This window comes from Eschrichtius robustus, chromosome 5 (assembly GCF_028021215.1).
Source record: "Eschrichtius robustus isolate mEscRob2 chromosome 5, mEscRob2.pri, whole genome shotgun sequence".
NCBI lineage: Eukaryota > Metazoa > Chordata > Mammalia > Artiodactyla > Eschrichtiidae > Eschrichtius > Eschrichtius robustus.
Genome location: NC_090828.1, coordinates 112,564,968 through 112,581,895, shown reverse-complemented (window position 1 = coordinate 112,581,895; position 16,928 = coordinate 112,564,968).

The following is a 16,928-nucleotide window of genomic DNA, read 5'->3' as shown; positions in this document are numbered from 1 at the left end:
TCCCACTCTCTACATACCACTTAGCACGTAAAGGAATATTATTTGGGGTCCAGCCATGGAGAAGAGTTTAGACACTAGGATAAGTTACGTAACACACCCGTTTATATAGGAATCACATCACGACTATCTTTTTAACCTGTTCCTTAAAACACTAGTGCTTAGGAAATCTATTGGAGGCAGAAGCAGTCAAGGGTACCTTAGGGTTAGGGTTAGTGTACGGCTATGGTACAGGTTCGGATACGTCGTAGGTATGGTTTAGGGTTAGGGTTAGCATTAGTTTTAGGGTTAGGTCTAGGTTTAGGGTACAGGTTAGGATTACGTTAAGTGTTAGGTTTAAGGTAGGGGTTAGGTTAATGTACGCCTTAGGGTTAGGGTATTTATTAAACCTGTCCCACTCTCTAGATACCACTTAGTATGTAAAGGAATATTATTTGTGGTTCCCCCATGGAGAAGAGTTTACACACTAGGATAAGATAAGGAACACCCCCATTATAAAGAAATCACATTAGGATTCTCTTTTTAACCTGTTCCTTAAAACACTAGTGCTTAGGAAATCTATTGGAGTCAGAAGGAGTCAAGGGTAGCTATGGGTTAGCGTTAGTGTTAGGGTACGACTTAGGGTACGGATTCGGGTATGGGTTCGGGTACGGCGTAGGGTATGGGTTAGGGTTACATTAGTTTTAGGGTTAGGGCTCGGTTTAGGGTACGGTTTAAGATTAGTGTACGTGTTAGTGTTAGGGTAGGAGTTAGGGTTAGGTTACGCGTTAAGGTTAGGTTATTTAATAAACCTATCCCACTCTCTAGATACCACTTAGCACATAAAGGAATATTTTTTGGGTCCAGCAATGGAGAAGACTTTAGACACTAGTATAAGATAAGGAACACACCCATAATAAAGAAATCACTTTGGGATTCTCTTTTTAACCTGTTCCTTAAAACACTAGTGCTTAGGAAATCTATTGGATGCAGAAGCAGTCAAGGGTAGGTTAGGGTTATGTTTACGGTTAGGGATAGGGTACTGCTTATGGTTAGGTTTCGGGTACAGGTTCGGATACGGCCTAGGGTATGGGTTAGGATTAGCGTTAGGGTTAGTTTTAGGGTTAGGGACCGGTTTAGGGTACAGGTTAGTATTGGGGTACGTGTTAGGGTTAGGGTAGGGGTTAGGGTTAGGGTACGCGTTAGGGTTAGGGTATTTATTAAATCTATCCCACTCTCTAGATACCACTTAGCACGTAAAGGAATATTATTTGGGGTCCAGCCATGGAGAATAGTTTACACACTAGGATAACATAAGGAACACACCTATTATAAAGAAATCACATTAGGATTCTCCTTTTAACCTGTTCCTTAAAACACTAGTGCTTAGGAAATTTTTTGGAGGCAGAAGCAGTCAAGGCTAGCTGAGGGTTGGGGTTAGGGTTAGGGTTAGGGTACGGCTTAGGGTACGGATTCGGGTACGGCATAGGGCATGTGATAGGGTTAGGGTTAGAGTTAGTTGTAGGGTTAGGCTCAGTTTAGGTTACGGATTAGGATTATGGTAGGTGTTAGGGTTGGGGTAGGGGTTAGGGTTAGGGTACGCATTAGGTTTAGGGTATTTATTTAACCTATCCCACACTCTATATAACACTTAGGATGCAAAGGAATATTATTTGGGGTCCAGGCATGGAGAAGAGTTTAGACAGTAGGAAAAGATAAGGAACACACCCATTATGAAGAAATCACATTAGGATTCTCTTTTTAACCTGTTCCTTAAAACACTAATGCTTAGGAAATCTATTGGATGCAGAAGCAGTCAAGGGTAGCTTAGGGTTAGGGTTAGGGTTAAGGTACTGCTTATGGTAAGGTTTCGGGTACGGGTTCGTGTACGGCATAGGGTATGGTTTAGGGTTAGGGGTAGGACTAGTTTTAGGGTTAGGGCTCGGTTTAGGGTACGGGTTAAGATTAGGGTACGTGTTAGGCTTAGGGTAGTGGATAGGGTTAGGGTACGCGTTAAGGTTAGGTTATTTATTAAACCTATCCCACTCTCTAGATACCACTTAGCACATAAAGGAATATTATTTTCGGCCCAGCCATGCAGAAGAGTTTAGACACTAGGATAAAATAAGGAACACACCCATAATAAAGAAATCACATTGGGATTCTCTTTTTAATCTGTTCCTTAAAACACTAGTGCTTAGGAAATCTATTGGAGGCAGAAGCAATCAAGGCTAGCTTAGGGTTAGGGTTAGGGTTATGTTTAGGGTACGGCTTAGGGTACGGATTCGGGTACGGCATAGGGTATGGGTTAGAGTTAGTGTTAGAGTTAGTTTTAGGGTTAGGGCTCAGTTTAGGTTACGGGTTATGGTTAGTGTACGCTTAGGTTTAGTGTATTTATTAAACCTATCCCACACTCTAGATAACACTTAGCACGTAAAGTAATATTATTTGGGGTCCAGCCATGGAGAAGTGTTTAGACAGTAGGAAAAGATAAGGAACACACCCATTATAAAGAAATCACATTAGGATTCTCTTTTTAACCTGTTCCGTAAAACACTAGGGCTTAGGAAATCTATGTGAGGCATAAGCAGTCAAGGGTAGCTTCGGGTTAGTGTTAGGGTTAGGGTTAGTGTTAGGGTACGGCTTAGGGTACGGATTCGGGTACGGGTTCGAGTATGGGTTTGGGTTAGTTTTCGGGTTAGTTTTAAGGTTAGAGCTCGGTTTAGGGTAAAGTTTAGGATTAGGGTACGTTTTAGGGTAATGGTAGGGGATAGGATTAGGGTACACGTTAGGGTTAGGGTATTTATTAAACCTATCCCACTCTCTAGATACCACTTAGCACATAAAGGAATATTATTTTCGGTCAGGCCATGGAGATTAGTTTAGTCACTAGGATAAGATAAGGAACACACCCATTATAAAGAAATCACATTGGGATTCTCTTTTTAATCTGTTCCTTAAAACACTAGTGTTTAGGAAATCTATTGGAGGCAGAAGCAGTCAAGGATAGCTTAGGGTTAGAGTTAGGGTTAGGATTAGTGTTAGGGTACGGCTTAGGGTACGGGTTCGCGTACGGCGTAGGGTATGGTTTAGGCTTAGTGTTAGGGTTAGTTTTGCGGTTAGGGCTCGGTTTAGGGTACGGGTTAAGATTAGGGTACGTGTTAGGGTTAGGGTAAGGGATAGGATTATGGTACACGTTAGGATTAGGTTATTTATTAACCCTATCCCTCTCTCTAGATACCACTTAGCACTTAAAGGAATATTATTTGGGGTCCAGCCATGGAGAAGAGTTTAGACACTAGGATAAGATTAGGAACACACCCATAATAAAGAAATCACTTTGGGATTCTCTTTTTAATCTGTTCCTTAAAACACTAGTGTTTAGGAAATCTATTGGAGGCAGAAGCAGTCAAGGGTAGCTTAGGGTTAGAGTTCGGCTTAGGATACTGCTTATGGTACGGGTTCGGGTACGGGTTGGGGTACGGCGTAGGGTAAGGGTTAGGTTTAGGGTTAGGGTTAGTTTTAGGGTTAGGGATCGGTTTAGGGTACGGGTTAGGATAGGTGTACGTGTTAGGGTTAGGGTAGGGGTCAGGGTTAGGGTACACGTTAGGGTTAGGGTATTTATTAAACCTATCCCAATCTCTAGATACCACTTAGCATGTAAAGGAATATTAGTTGGGATCCAGCCATGGAGAATAGTTTACACACTAGGATAACATAAGGAACACACTTATAATAAATAAGTGACATAAGGATTCTCTTTTTAACCTGTTCCTTAAAACACTAGTGCTTAGGAAATCTAATGGAGGTAGAAGCAGTCAAGGGTAGCTTAGGGTTAGCGTTAGGGTTAGGGTACGTCATAGGGTACGGGTTCGGGTATGGCTTAGGTTTTGTTTTTGGGTTAGGATTAGGGTTAGTTTTAGGGTTAGGGCTCGGTTTAGGGTACGGATTACGATTAGTGTAGGTGTTAGGGTTAGGATAGGGGTTAGGGTTAGGGTACACGTTAGGTTTAGGTATTTATTAAACCTATCCCACTCTCTAGATACCACTTAGAACGTACAACAGTATTGTTTGGAATCCAGCCTTAGAAAAGAGTTTAGACACTAGGATTGGATAAGGAACACACCCATTATAAAGAAATCACATTAGGATTCTCTTTTTAATCTGTTTCTTAAAACACTAGTGCTTAGGAAATCTATTGGAGGCAGAAGCAGTGAAGGGTCCCTTAGGGTAAGGGATAGGGTTAGGGTACTGCTTATGGTAAAGTTTCGGGTACGGGTTCGGGTACGGTGTAGGGTATGAGTTAGGGTTAGGGTTAGTTTTAGGGTTAGGGATCGGTTTAGGGTACGGGTTAGTACTGGGGTATGTGTTAGGGTTATGGTAGGGGTTAGGGTTAGGGTATGCATTAGGGTTAGGGTATTTATTAAACCTATCCCAATCTCTATATACCACTTAGCACGTAAAGGAATATTATTTGTGGTCCAGCCATGGAGAATAGTTTACAGACTAGGATAACATAAGGAACACACCTATTATAAAGAAATGACATTAGGATTCTCTTTTTAACCTGTTCCTTAAAACACTAGTGTTTAGGAAATCTATTGGAGGCAGAAGCAGTCAAGGATAGCTTAGGGTTAGAGTTAGGGTTAGGGTTAGTGTTAGGGTACGGCTTAGGGTATGGGTTTGCGCACGGCGTAGGGTATGGTTTAGGCTTAGGGTTAGGATTAGTTTTGGGGTTAGGGCTCGGTTTAGGGTACGGGTTAAGATTAGGGTACGTGTTAGGGTTACGGTAGGGGATAGGATTAGGGTACACGTTAGGGTTAGGTTATTTATTAACCCTATCCATCTCTCTAGATACCACTTAGCACTTAAAGGAATATTAGTTGGGGTCCAGCCATGGAGAAGAGTTTAGACACTAGGATAAGATAAGGAACACACCCATAATAAAGAAATCACTTTGGGATTCTCTTTTTAATCTGTTCCTTAAAACACTAGTGTTTAGGAAATCTATTGGAGGCAGAAGCAGTCAAGGGTAGCTTAGGTTTAAGGTTAGGGTTAGGGTTAGGGTTAGGGTACGGCTTAGAGTACGGGTTCGGCTAAGGCGTAGAGTATGGGTTAGGGTTAGGGTTAGTTTTAGAGTTAGGGCTCGGTTTTCGGAACAGGTTAGGATTAGGTTACGTTTTAGGGTTACGGTACGCGTTAGGGTTAGGGTACGCGTTAGGGTTAGGGTATTTATTAAACCTACCCCACTCTCTAGATACCACTTAGCATGTAAAGGAATATTATTTGGGGTCCAGCCATGGAGAAGAGTTTAGACACTAGGATAAGATAAGGAACACACCCATTATAAAGGAATCACATTAGGATTCTCTTTTTAACCTGTTTCTTAAAACACTAGTGCTTAGGAAATCTATTGGAGGCAGAAGCAGTCAAGGCTAGCTTAGGGTTAGGGTTAGGGTTATGGTTAGGGTATGGCTTAGGGTACGGATTCGGGTACGGCATAGTGTATGTGTTAGAGTTAGTGTTAGAGTTAGTTTTAGGGTTAGGGCTCGGTTTAGGGTACGGGTTATGGTTAGGGTACGCATTAGGTTTCGTGTATTTATTAAACCTATCCCACATTCTAGATAACACTTAGCACATAAAGGAATATTATTTGGGGTCCAGCCATGGAGAAGTGTTTAGACAGTAGGAAAAGATAAGGAACACACCCATTATAAAGAAATCACATTAGGATTCTCTTTTCAACCTGTTCCTTAGAACACTAGGGCTTAGGAAATCTATGTGAGGCATAAGCAGTCAAGGGTAGCTTCGGGTTAGTGTTAGGGTTAGGGTTAGTGTTAGGGTACGGCTTAGGGTACAGATTCGGGTACGGGTTCGAGTATGGGTTAGGGTTAGTTTTCGGGTTAGTTTTAGGTTTATGGCTCGGTTTAGGGTAAAGGTTAGGATTAAGGTACGTTTTAGGGTAATGGTAGGGGATAGGGTTAGGGTACACGTTAGGGTTAGTGTATTTATTAAACCTATCCCACTCCCTAGATACCACTTAGCACATAAAGGAATATTAATTTCGGTCAGGCCATGGAGATTAGTTTAGTCACTAGGATAAGATAAGGAACACACCCATTATAAAGAAATCACATTGGGATTCTCTTTTTAATCTGTTCCTTAAAACACTAGTGTTTAGGAAATCTATTGGAGGCAGAAGCAGTCAAGGATAGCTTAGGGTTAGAGTTAGGGTTAGGATTAGTGTTAGGGTGCGGCTTAGGGTACGGGTTCGCGTACGGCGTAGGGTATGGTTTAGGCTTAGTGTTAGGGTTAGTTTTGCGGTTAGGGCTCGGTTTAGGGTACGGGTTAAGATTAGGGTACGTGTTAGGGTTAGGGTAGGGGATAGGATTATGGTACACGTTAGGATTAGGTTATTTATTAACCCTATCCCTCTCTCTAGATAGCACTTAGCACTTAAAGGAATATTATTTGGGGTCCAGCCATGGAGAAGAGTTTAGACACTAGGATAAGATAAGGAACACACCCATAATAAAGAAATCACTTTGGGATTCTCTTTTTAACCTGTTCCTTAAAACACTAGTGTTTAGGAAATCTATTGGAGGCAGGAGCAGTCAAGGGTAGCTTAGGTTTAAGGTTAGGGTTAGGGTTAGGGTTAGGGTACGGCTTAGGGTATGAGTTCGGCTACGGCGTAGAGTATGGGTTAGGGTTAGGGTTAGGGTTAGTTTTAGAGTTAGGGCTCGGTTTTAAGAACAGTTTAGGATTAGGTTACGTTTTAGGGTTAGGGTACGCGTTAGGGTTAGGGTACGCGTTAGGGTTAGGGTATTTATTAAACCTATCCCACTCTCTAGATACCACTTAGCATGTAAAGGAATATTATTTGGGTCCAGCCATGGAGAAGAGTTTAGACACTAGGATAAGATAGGAACACACCCATTATAAAGAAATCACATTAGGATTCTATTTTTAACCTGTTCCTTAAAACATTAGTGCTTAGGAAATCTATTGGAGGCAGAAGCAGTCAAGGGTACCTTAGGTTTAGGGTTAGGGTTAGGGTACGGCTTATGGTTCGGGTTCGGTTACGGGTTTGGGTACGTCGTAGGGTATGGTTTAGGGTTAGGTTTAGGGTTAGTTTTGCGGTTAGGGCTCGGTTTAGGGTACAGGTTATTATTAGGGTACCTGTTAGGGTAACGGTAATGGATAGGGTCAGGGTACGCGTTAGGGTTAGGGTATTTATTAAACCTATCCCACTCTCTAGATACCACTTAGCACGTAAAGAATATTATTTGGGATCCAGCCATGTAGGTGTGTTTAAACATTAGGATAAGATAAGGAACACATCCATTATAAAGAAATCACATTAGGATTCTCTTTTTAACATGTTCCTTAAAACACTAGTGCTTAGGAAATCTATTGGAGGCAGAAGCAGTCAAGGGTAGCTTAGGGTTAGGGTTAGGGTATGGCATAGGGTACGGCTTAGTGTACGGGTTCGGGTACGGCGTAAGGTATGGGTTAGGGTTAGTTTTGGGTTAGATATAGGGTTAGGGATCGGTTTAGGGTACAGTTTAGGATTAGGTTACGTGTTACGGTTAGGGTAGGCGTTAGTGTTAAGGTACGTGTTAGGTTTAGGGTATTTATTAAACCTATCCCACTCTCTAGGTACCACTTAGCATGTAAAGGAATATTATTTGGGTCCAGCCATGGAGAAGAGTTTAGACACTAGGATTAGATAGGAACACACCCATTATAAAGAAATCACATTAGGATTCTATTTTTAACCTGTTCCTTAAAACACTAGTGCTTAGGAAATCTATTGGAGGCAGAAGCAGTCAAGGGCACCTTAGGTTTAGGGTTAGGGTTAGGGTACGGCTTATGGTTCGGGTTCGGTTACGGGTTTGGGTACGTCGTAGGGTATGGTTTAGGGTTAGGTTTAGGGTTAGTTTTAGGGTTAGGGCTCGGTTTAGGGTACAGGTTAGGATTAGGGTACGGGTTAGGGTAACGGTAATGGATAGGGTTAGGGTACGCGTTAGGGTTAGGGTATTTATTAAACCTATCCCACTCTCTAGATACCACTTAGCACGTAAAGAATGTTATTTGGGATCCAGCCATGTCGGAGTGTTTAAACATTAGGATAAGATAAGGTACACACCCATTATAAAGAAATCACATTAGGATTCTCTTTTTAACCTGTTCCTTAAAACACTAGTGCTTAGGAAATCTATTGGAGGCAGAAGCAGTCAAGGGTAGCTTAGGGTTAGGGTTAGGGTTAGGGTACGGCTTAGGGTACGTGTTCGGGTACGGCGTAGAGTATGGGTTAGGGTTAGGGTTAGGGTTAGTTTTAGTGTTAGGGCTCGGTTTTGGGAACGGGTTAGGATTAGGTTACCTGCTAGGGTTAGGGTAGGAGTTAGGATTAGTGTACGCGTTAGGGTTAGGGTATTTATAAAACCTATCCCACTCTCTACATACCACTTAGCACGTAAAGGAATATTATTTGGGGTCCAGCCATGGAGAAGAGTTTAGACACTAGGATAAGTTACGTAACACACCCGTTATATAGGAATCACATCACGATTATCTTTTTAACCTGTTCCTTAAAACACTAGTGCTTAGGAAATCTATTGGAGGCAGAAGCAGTCAAGGGTACCTTAGGGTTAGGGTTAGTGTACGGCTATGGTACAGGTTCGGATACGTCGTAGGTATGGTTTAGGGTTAGGGTTAGCATTAGTTTTAGGGTTAGGTCTAGGTTTAGGGTACAGGTTAGGATTACGTTAAGTGTTAGGGTTAAGGTAGGGGTTAGGGTTAATGTACGCGTTAGGGTTAGGGTATTTATTAAACCTGTCCCACTCTCTAGATACCACTTAGTATGTAAAGGAATATTATTTGTGGTTCCCCCATGGAGAAGAGTTTACACACTAGGATAAGATAAGGAACACACCCATTATAAAGAAATCACATTAGGATTCTCTTTTTAACCTGTTCCTTAAAACACTAGTGCTTAGGAAATCTATTGGAGTCAGAAGGAGTCAAGGGTAGCTTTGGGTTAGCGTTAGTGTTAGGGTACGACGTAGGGTACGGATTCGGGTATGGGTTCGGGTACGGCGTAGGGTATGGGTTAGGGTTACATTAGTTTTAGGGTTAGGGCTCGGTTTAGGGTACGGTTTAAGATTAGTGTACGTGTTAGTGTTAGGGTAGGAGTTAGGGTTAGGGTACGCGTTAAGGTTAGGTTATTTAATAAACCTATCCCACTCTCTAGATACCACTTAGCACATAAAGGAATATTTTTTGGGTCCAGCAATGGAGAAGACTTTAGACACTAGTATAAGATAAGGAACACACCCATAATAAAGAAATCACATTGGGATTCTCTTTTTAACCTGTTCCTTAAAACACTAGTGCTTAGGATATCTATTGGATGCAGAAGCAGTCAAGGGTAGGTTAGGGTTATGTTTAGGGTTAGGGATAGGGTACTGCTTATGGTTAGGTTTCGGGTACAGGTTCGGATACGGCCTAGGGTATGGGTTAGGATTAGCGTTAGGGTTAGTTTTAGGGTTAGGGACCGGTTTAGGGTACAGGTTAGTATTGGGGTACGTGTTAGGGTTAGGGTAGGGGTTAGGGTTAGGGTACGCGTTAGGGTTAGGGTATTTATTAAATCTATCCCACTCTCTAGATACCACTTAGCACGTAAAGGAATATTATTTGGGGTCCAGCCATGGAGAATAGTTTACACACTAGGATAACATAAGGAACACACCTATTATAAAGAAATCACATTAGGATTCTCCTTTTAACCTGTTCCTTAAAACACTAGTGCTTAGGAAATTTATTGGAGGCAGAAGCAGTCAAGGCTAGCTTAGGGTTGGGGTTAGGGTTAGGGTTAGGGTACGGCTTAGGGTACGGATTCGGGTACGGCATAGGGCATGTGATAGGGTTAGGGTTAGAGTTAGTTGTAGGGTTAGGGCTCAGTTTAGGTTACGGATTAGGATTAGGGTACGTCTTAGGGTTAGGGTAGGGGTTAGGGTTAGGGTACGCATTAGGTTTAGGGTATTTATTACACCTATCCCACACTCTAGATAACACTTAGGACGTAAAGGAATATTATTTGGGGTCCAGCCATGGAGAAGAGTTTAGACAGTAGGAAAAGATAAGGAACACACCCATTATGAAGAAATCACATTAGGATTCTCTTTTTAACCTGTTCCTTAAAACACTAATGCTTAGGAAATCTATTGGATGCAGAAGCAGTCAAGGGTAGCTTAGGTTTAGGGTTAGGGTTAGGGTTAGGGTACTGCTTATGGTAAGGTTTCGGGTACGGGTTCGTGTACGGCATAGGGTATGGTTTAGGGTTAGGGGTAGGACTAGTTTTAGGGTTAGGGCTCGGTTTAGGGTACGGGTTAAGATTAGGGTACGTGTTAGGCTTAGGGTAGTGGATAGGGTTAGGGTACGCGTTAAGGTTAGGTTATTTATTAAACCTATCCCACTCTCTAGATACCACTTAGCACATAAAGGAATATTATTTTCGGTCCAGCCATGCAGAAGAGTTTAGACACTAGGATAAAATAAGGAACACACCCATAATAAAGAAATCACATTGGGATTCTCTTTTTAATCTGTTCCTTAAAACACTAGTGCTTAGGAAAACTATTGGAGGCAGAAGCAATCAAGGCTAGCTTAGGGTTAGGGTTAGGGTTATGTTTAGGGTACGGCTTAGGGTACGGATTCGGGTACGGCATAGGGTATGGGTTAGAGTTAGTGTTAGAGTTAGTTTTAGAGTTAGGGCTCGGTTTAGGGTACGGGTTATGGTTAGTGTACGCTTAGGTTTAGTGTATTTATTAAACCTATCCCACACTCTAGATAACACTTAGCACGTAAAGGAATATTATTTGGGGTCCAGCCATGGAGAAGTGTTTAGACAGTAGGAAAAGATAAGGAACACACCCATTATAAAGAAATCACATTAGGATTCTCTTTTTAACCTGTTCCGTAAAACACTAGGGCTTAGGAAATCTATGTGAGGCATAAGCAGTCAAGGGTAGCTTCGGGTTAGTGTTAGGGTTAGGGTTAGTGTTAGGGTATGGCTTAGGGTACGGATTCGGGTACGGGTTCGAGTATGGGTTAGGGTTAGTTTTCGGGTTAGTTTTAAGGTTAGGGCTCGGTTTAGGGTAAAGGTTAGGATTAGGGTACGTTTTAGGGTAATGGTAGGGGATAGGGTTAGGGTACGCGTTAGGGTTAGGGTATTTATTAAACCTATCCCACACTCTAGATACCACTTAGCACATAAAGGAATATTATTTTCGGTCAGGCCATGGAGATTAGTTTAGTCACTAGGATAAGATAAGGAACACACCCATAATAAAGAAATCACTTTGGGATTCTCTTTTTAATCTGTTCCTTAAAACACTAGTGTTTAGGAAATCTATTGGAGGCAGAAGCAGTCAAGGGTAGCTTAGGTTTAAGGTTAGGGTTAGGGTTAGGGTTAGGGTACGGCTTAGGGTACGGGTTTGGCTAAGGCGTAGAGTATGGGTTAGAGTTAGGGTTAGGGTTAGTTTTAGAGTTAGGGCTCGGTTTTCGGAACAGGTTACGATTAGGTTACGTTTTAGGGTTAGGGTACGCATTAGGGTTAGGGTACGCGTTAGGGTTAGGGTATTTATTAAACCTATCCCACTCTCTAGATACCACTTCGCATGTAAAGGAGTATTATTTGGGGTCCAGCCATGGAGAAGAGTTTAGACACTAGGATAAGATAAGGAACACACCCATTATAAAGGAATCACATTAGGATTCTCTTTTTAACCTGTTTCTTAAAACACTGGTGCTTAGGAAATCTATTGTAGGCAGAAGCAGTCAAGGCTAGCTTAGGGTTAGGGTTAGGGTTATGGTTAGGGTACGGCTTAGGGTACGGATTCGGGTAGAGCATAGTGTATGGGTTAGAGTTAGTGTTCGAGTTAGTTTTAGGATTAGGGCTCGGTTTAGGGTACGGGTTATGGTTAGGGTACGCATTAGGTTTAGTGAATTTATTAAACCTATCCCACACTCTAGATAACACTTAGCACATAAAGGAATATTATTTGGGGTCCAGCCATGGAGAAGTGTTTAGACAGTAGGAAAAGATAAGGAACACACCCATTATAAAGAAATCACATTAGGATTCTCTTTTTAACCTGTTCCTTAATATACTAGTGCTTAGGAAAACTATTGGAGGCAGAAGGAGTCAAGGGTAGCTTCGGGTTAGGGTTAGTGTTAGGGTTAGTGTTAGGGTACAGATTCGGGTATGGGTTCGGGTACGGCCTAGGGTATGGGTTAGGGTTAGGGTTAGTTTTAGGGTTAGGGCTTGGTTTAGGGTACGGCTTAAGGTTAGTGTACGTGATAGGGTTAGGGTAGGGCTTAGGGTTAGGGTACGCTTTAGGATTAGGGTATTTATTAAACGTATCCAACTCTCTAGATACCAGTTATAACGTAAAGGAATATTATTTGGAATCCAGCCTTGGAGAAGAGTTTAGGCACTAGGATAATATCAGGAACACACCCATTATACAGAAATCACATTAGGATTCTCTTTTTAACCTGTTCCTTAAAACACTAGTGCTTAGGATATCTATGGGAAGCAGAAGCAGTCAAGGGTAGCTTAGGGTTAGGGTTAGGGTTAGGGTACTGCTTATGGTAAGGTTTCGGGTACAGGTTCGGGTACGGTGTAGGGTATGGGTTAGGGTTAGGGTTAGTTTTAGGGTTAGGGATCGGTTTAGGGTACGGCTTAGGATTGGGGTACGTGTTAGGGTAGGGGTTAGCGTTAGGGTATGTGATAGGGTTAGGGTATTTATTAAACCTATCCCAATCTCTAGATACCAATTAGCAGGTAAAGGAATATTATTTGGGGTCCAGCCATGGAGAATAGTTTACACACTAGGATAACATAGGGAACACACCTATTATAAAGAAATGACACTAGGATTCTCTTTTTAACCTGTTCCTTAAAGCACTACTGCTTGGGAAATCTAATGGAGGTAGAAGCAGTCAAGGGTAGCTTAGGGTTAGGGTTAGGGTTAGGGTACGGCTTAGGGTACGGGTTTTGGTATGGCTTAGGTTTTGTGTTAGGGTTAGGATTAGCGTTAGTTTTAGGGTTAGGGCTCGGTTTTATGGTACGTTTTAGGATTAGGGTACGTGTTAGGGTTAGGGTAGGGGATAGGGTTAGGGTACGCGTTAAGGTTAGGTTATGTATTAAACCTATCCCACTCTCTAGATACCACTTAGCACATAAAGGAATATTATTTTGGGTCCAGCAATGGAGAAGAGTTTAGACACTAGGATAAGATAAGGAACTCACCCATAATAATGAAATCACATTGGGATTCTCTTTTTAATCTGTTCCTTAAAACACTAGTGCTTAGGAAATATATTGGAGGCAGAAGCAGTCAAGGGTAGCTTATGGTTAGGGTTAGAGATAGGGTTAGTGTTAGGGTACGGCTTAGGGTACGGGTTCGGGTACAGCATAGGTTATGGTTTAGGGTTACGTTTAGGGTTAGTTTTAGGGTTAGGGCTCGGTTTAGGGTACGGGTTAAGATTAGGATATGTGTTAGGGTTAGGGTAGGGGATAGGATAAGGGTACACGTTAGGGTTAGGTTATTTATTATCCCTATCCCTCTCTCTAGATACCACTTAGCAGTTAAACGAATATTATTTGGGGTCCAGCCATGGAGAAGAGTTTAGACACTAGGATAAGATAAGGAACACACCCATTATCAAGAAATCACATTAGGATTCTCTTTTTAACCTGTTCCTTAAAACACTAGTGCTTAGGAAATCTATTGGAGGCAGAAGCAGTCAAGGGTACCTTAGGGATAGGGTTAGGGTTCGGGTACGGCTTATGGTTCGGGTTCGGTTATGGGTTCGGGTACGTCGTAGGGTATGGTTTAGGGTTAGGTTTAGGGTTAGTTTTAGGGTTAGGGCTCGGTTTAGGGTACAGGTTAGGATTAGGGTACGTGTTAGGGTAACGGTAAGGGATAGGGTTAGCGTACGCGTTTGGGTTACGGTATTTATTAAACCTATCCCACTCTCTAGATACCACTTAGAACGTAAAAGAATATTATTTGGAATCCAGCCTTGGAGTAGAGTCTTGGCACTAGGATAATATCAGGAACACACCCATTATAAAGAAATCACCTTAGGATTCTCTTTTTATCCTGTTCCTTAAAACACTAGTACTTAGAAAATCTATTGGAAGCAGAAGCAGTCAAGGGTAGCTTAGGGTTAGGGTTAGGGTTAGGGATAGGGTACTGCTTATGGTACGGGTTCGGGTACGGGTTCGGGTACGGCGTAGGCTAAGGGTTAGGTTTAGGGTTAGGGTTAGTTTTAGGGTTAGGGGTCAGTTTAGGGTACGGGTTAGGATTAGGGTACGGGTTAGGGTTAGGGTAGGGGTTAGGCTTAGGGTACGCATTAGGTTTAGGGTATTTATTAACCCTATCCCACACCCTAGATAACACTTAGGACGTAAAGGAATATTATTTGGGGTCCAGCCATGGAGAAGAGTTTAGACAGTAGGAAAAGATAAGGAACACACCCATTATAAAGAAATCACATTAGGATTCTCTTTTAAACCTCTTCCTTAAAACACTAATGCTTAGGAAATCTATTGGATACAGAAGCAGTCAAGGGTAGCTTAGTGTTAGGGTTAGGATTAAGGTTAGGGTACTGCTTATGGTAAGGTTTCGTGTACGGGTTCGGGTACGGCATAGGGTATGGTTTAGGCTTAGGGTTAGGGTTAGTTTTAGGGTTAGGGATCGGTTTAGGGTACGGGTTAGGATAGGTGTACGTGTTCTGGTTAGTGTAGGGGTTAGGGTTAGGGTACGCGTTAGGGTTAGGGTATTTATTAAACCTATCCCAATCTCTAGATACCACTTAGCACGTAAAGGAATATTATTTGGGATCCAGCCATGGAGAATAGTTTACACACTAGGATAACATAAGGAACACACTTATAATAAATAATTGATATTAGGATTCTCTTTTTAACCTGTTCCTTAAAACACTAGTGCTTAAGAAATCCAATGGAGGTAGAAGCAGTCAAGGGTAGCTTAGGGTTAGCGTTAGGGTTAGGGTACGTCTTAGGGTACGGGTTCGGGTATGGCTTAGGTTTTGTTTTAGGGTTAGGATTAGGGTTAGTTTTAGGGTTAGGGCTCGGTTTAGGGTACGGATTACGATTAGTGTAGGTGTTAGGGTTAGGGTAGGGGTTAGGGTTAGGGTACGCGTTAGGTTTAGGGTATTTATTAAACCCTATCCCACTCTCTAGATACCACTTAGAACGTACAACAGTATTATTTGGAATCCAGCCTTAGAAAAGAGTTTAGACACTAGGATTGGATAAGGAACACACCCATTATAAAGAAATCACATTAGGATTCTCTTTTTAATCTGTTTCTTAAAACACTAGTGCTTAGGAAATCTATTGGAGGCAGAAGCAGTGAAGTGTCCCTTAGGGTAAGGGATAGGGTTAGGGTACTGCTTATGGTAAAGTTTCGGGTACGGGTTCGGGTACCGTGTAGGGTATGAGTTAGGGTTAGTGTTAGTTTTAGGGTTAGGGATCGGTTTAGGGTACAGGTTAGTACTGGGGTATGTGTTAGGGTTATGGTAGGGGTTAGGGTTAGGGTATGCATTAGGGTTAGGGTATTTATTAAACCTATCCCAATCTCTATATACCACTCAGCACGTAAAGGAATATTATTTGTGGTCCAGCCATGGAGAATAGTTTACAGACTAGGATAACATAAGGAACACACCTATTATAAAGAAATGACATTAGGATTCTCTTTTTAACCTGTTCCTTAAAACACTAGTGCTTATGAAATCTAATGGAGGTAGAAGCAGTCAAGGGTAGATTAGGGTTATTGTTAGGGTTAGGGTACGGCTTAGGGTACGGGTTCGGGTATGGCTTAGGTTTTGTGTTAGGTTTAGGATGAGGGTTAGTTTTAGGGTTAGGGCTCGGTATAGGGTACAGGTTAGGATTAGGTTACGTGTTAGGGTTAGGGTAGGGGATAGGATTATGGTACACGTTAGGATTAGGTTATTTATTAACCCTATCCCTCTCTCTAGATACCACTTAGCACTTAAAGGAATATTATTTGGGGTCCAGCCATGGAGAAGAGTTTAGACACTAGGATAAGATAAGGAACACACCCATAATAAAGAAATCACTTTGGGATTCTCTTTTTAATCTGTTCCTTAAAACACTAGTGTTTAGGAAATCTATTGGAGGCAGGAGCAGTCAAGGGTAGCTTAGGTTTAAGGTTAGGGTTAGGGTTAGGGTTAGGGTACGGCTTAGGGTATGAGTTCGGCTACGGCGTAGAGTATGGGTTAGGGTTAGGGTTAGGGTTAGTTTTAGAGTTAGGGCTCGGTTTTAAGAACAGGTTAGGATTAGGTTACGTTTTAGGGTTAGGGTACACGTTAGGGTTAGGGTACGCGTTAGGGTTAGGGTATTTATTAAACCTATCCCACTCTCTAGATACCACTTAGCATGTAAAGGAATATTATTTGGGTCCAGCCATGGAGAAGAGTTTAGACACTAGGATAAGATAGGAACACACCCATTATAAAGAAATCACATTAGGATTCTATTTTTAACCTGTTCCTTAAAACACTAGTGCTTAGGAAATCTATTGGAGGCAGAAGCAGTCAAGGGTACCTTAGGGTTAGGGTTAGGGTTAGGGTACGGCTTATGGTTCGGGTTCGGTTACGGGTTTGGGTACGTCGTAGGGTATGGTTTAGGGTTAGGTTTAGGGTTAGTTTTGCGGTTAGGGCTCGGTTTAGGTTACAGGTTATTATTAGGGTACCTGTTAGGGTAACGGTAATGGATAGGGTCAGGGTACGCGTTAGGGTTAGGGTATTTATTAAACCTATCCCACTCTCTAGATACCACTTAGCACGTAAAGAATGTTATTTGGGATCCAGCCATGTCGGAGTGTTTA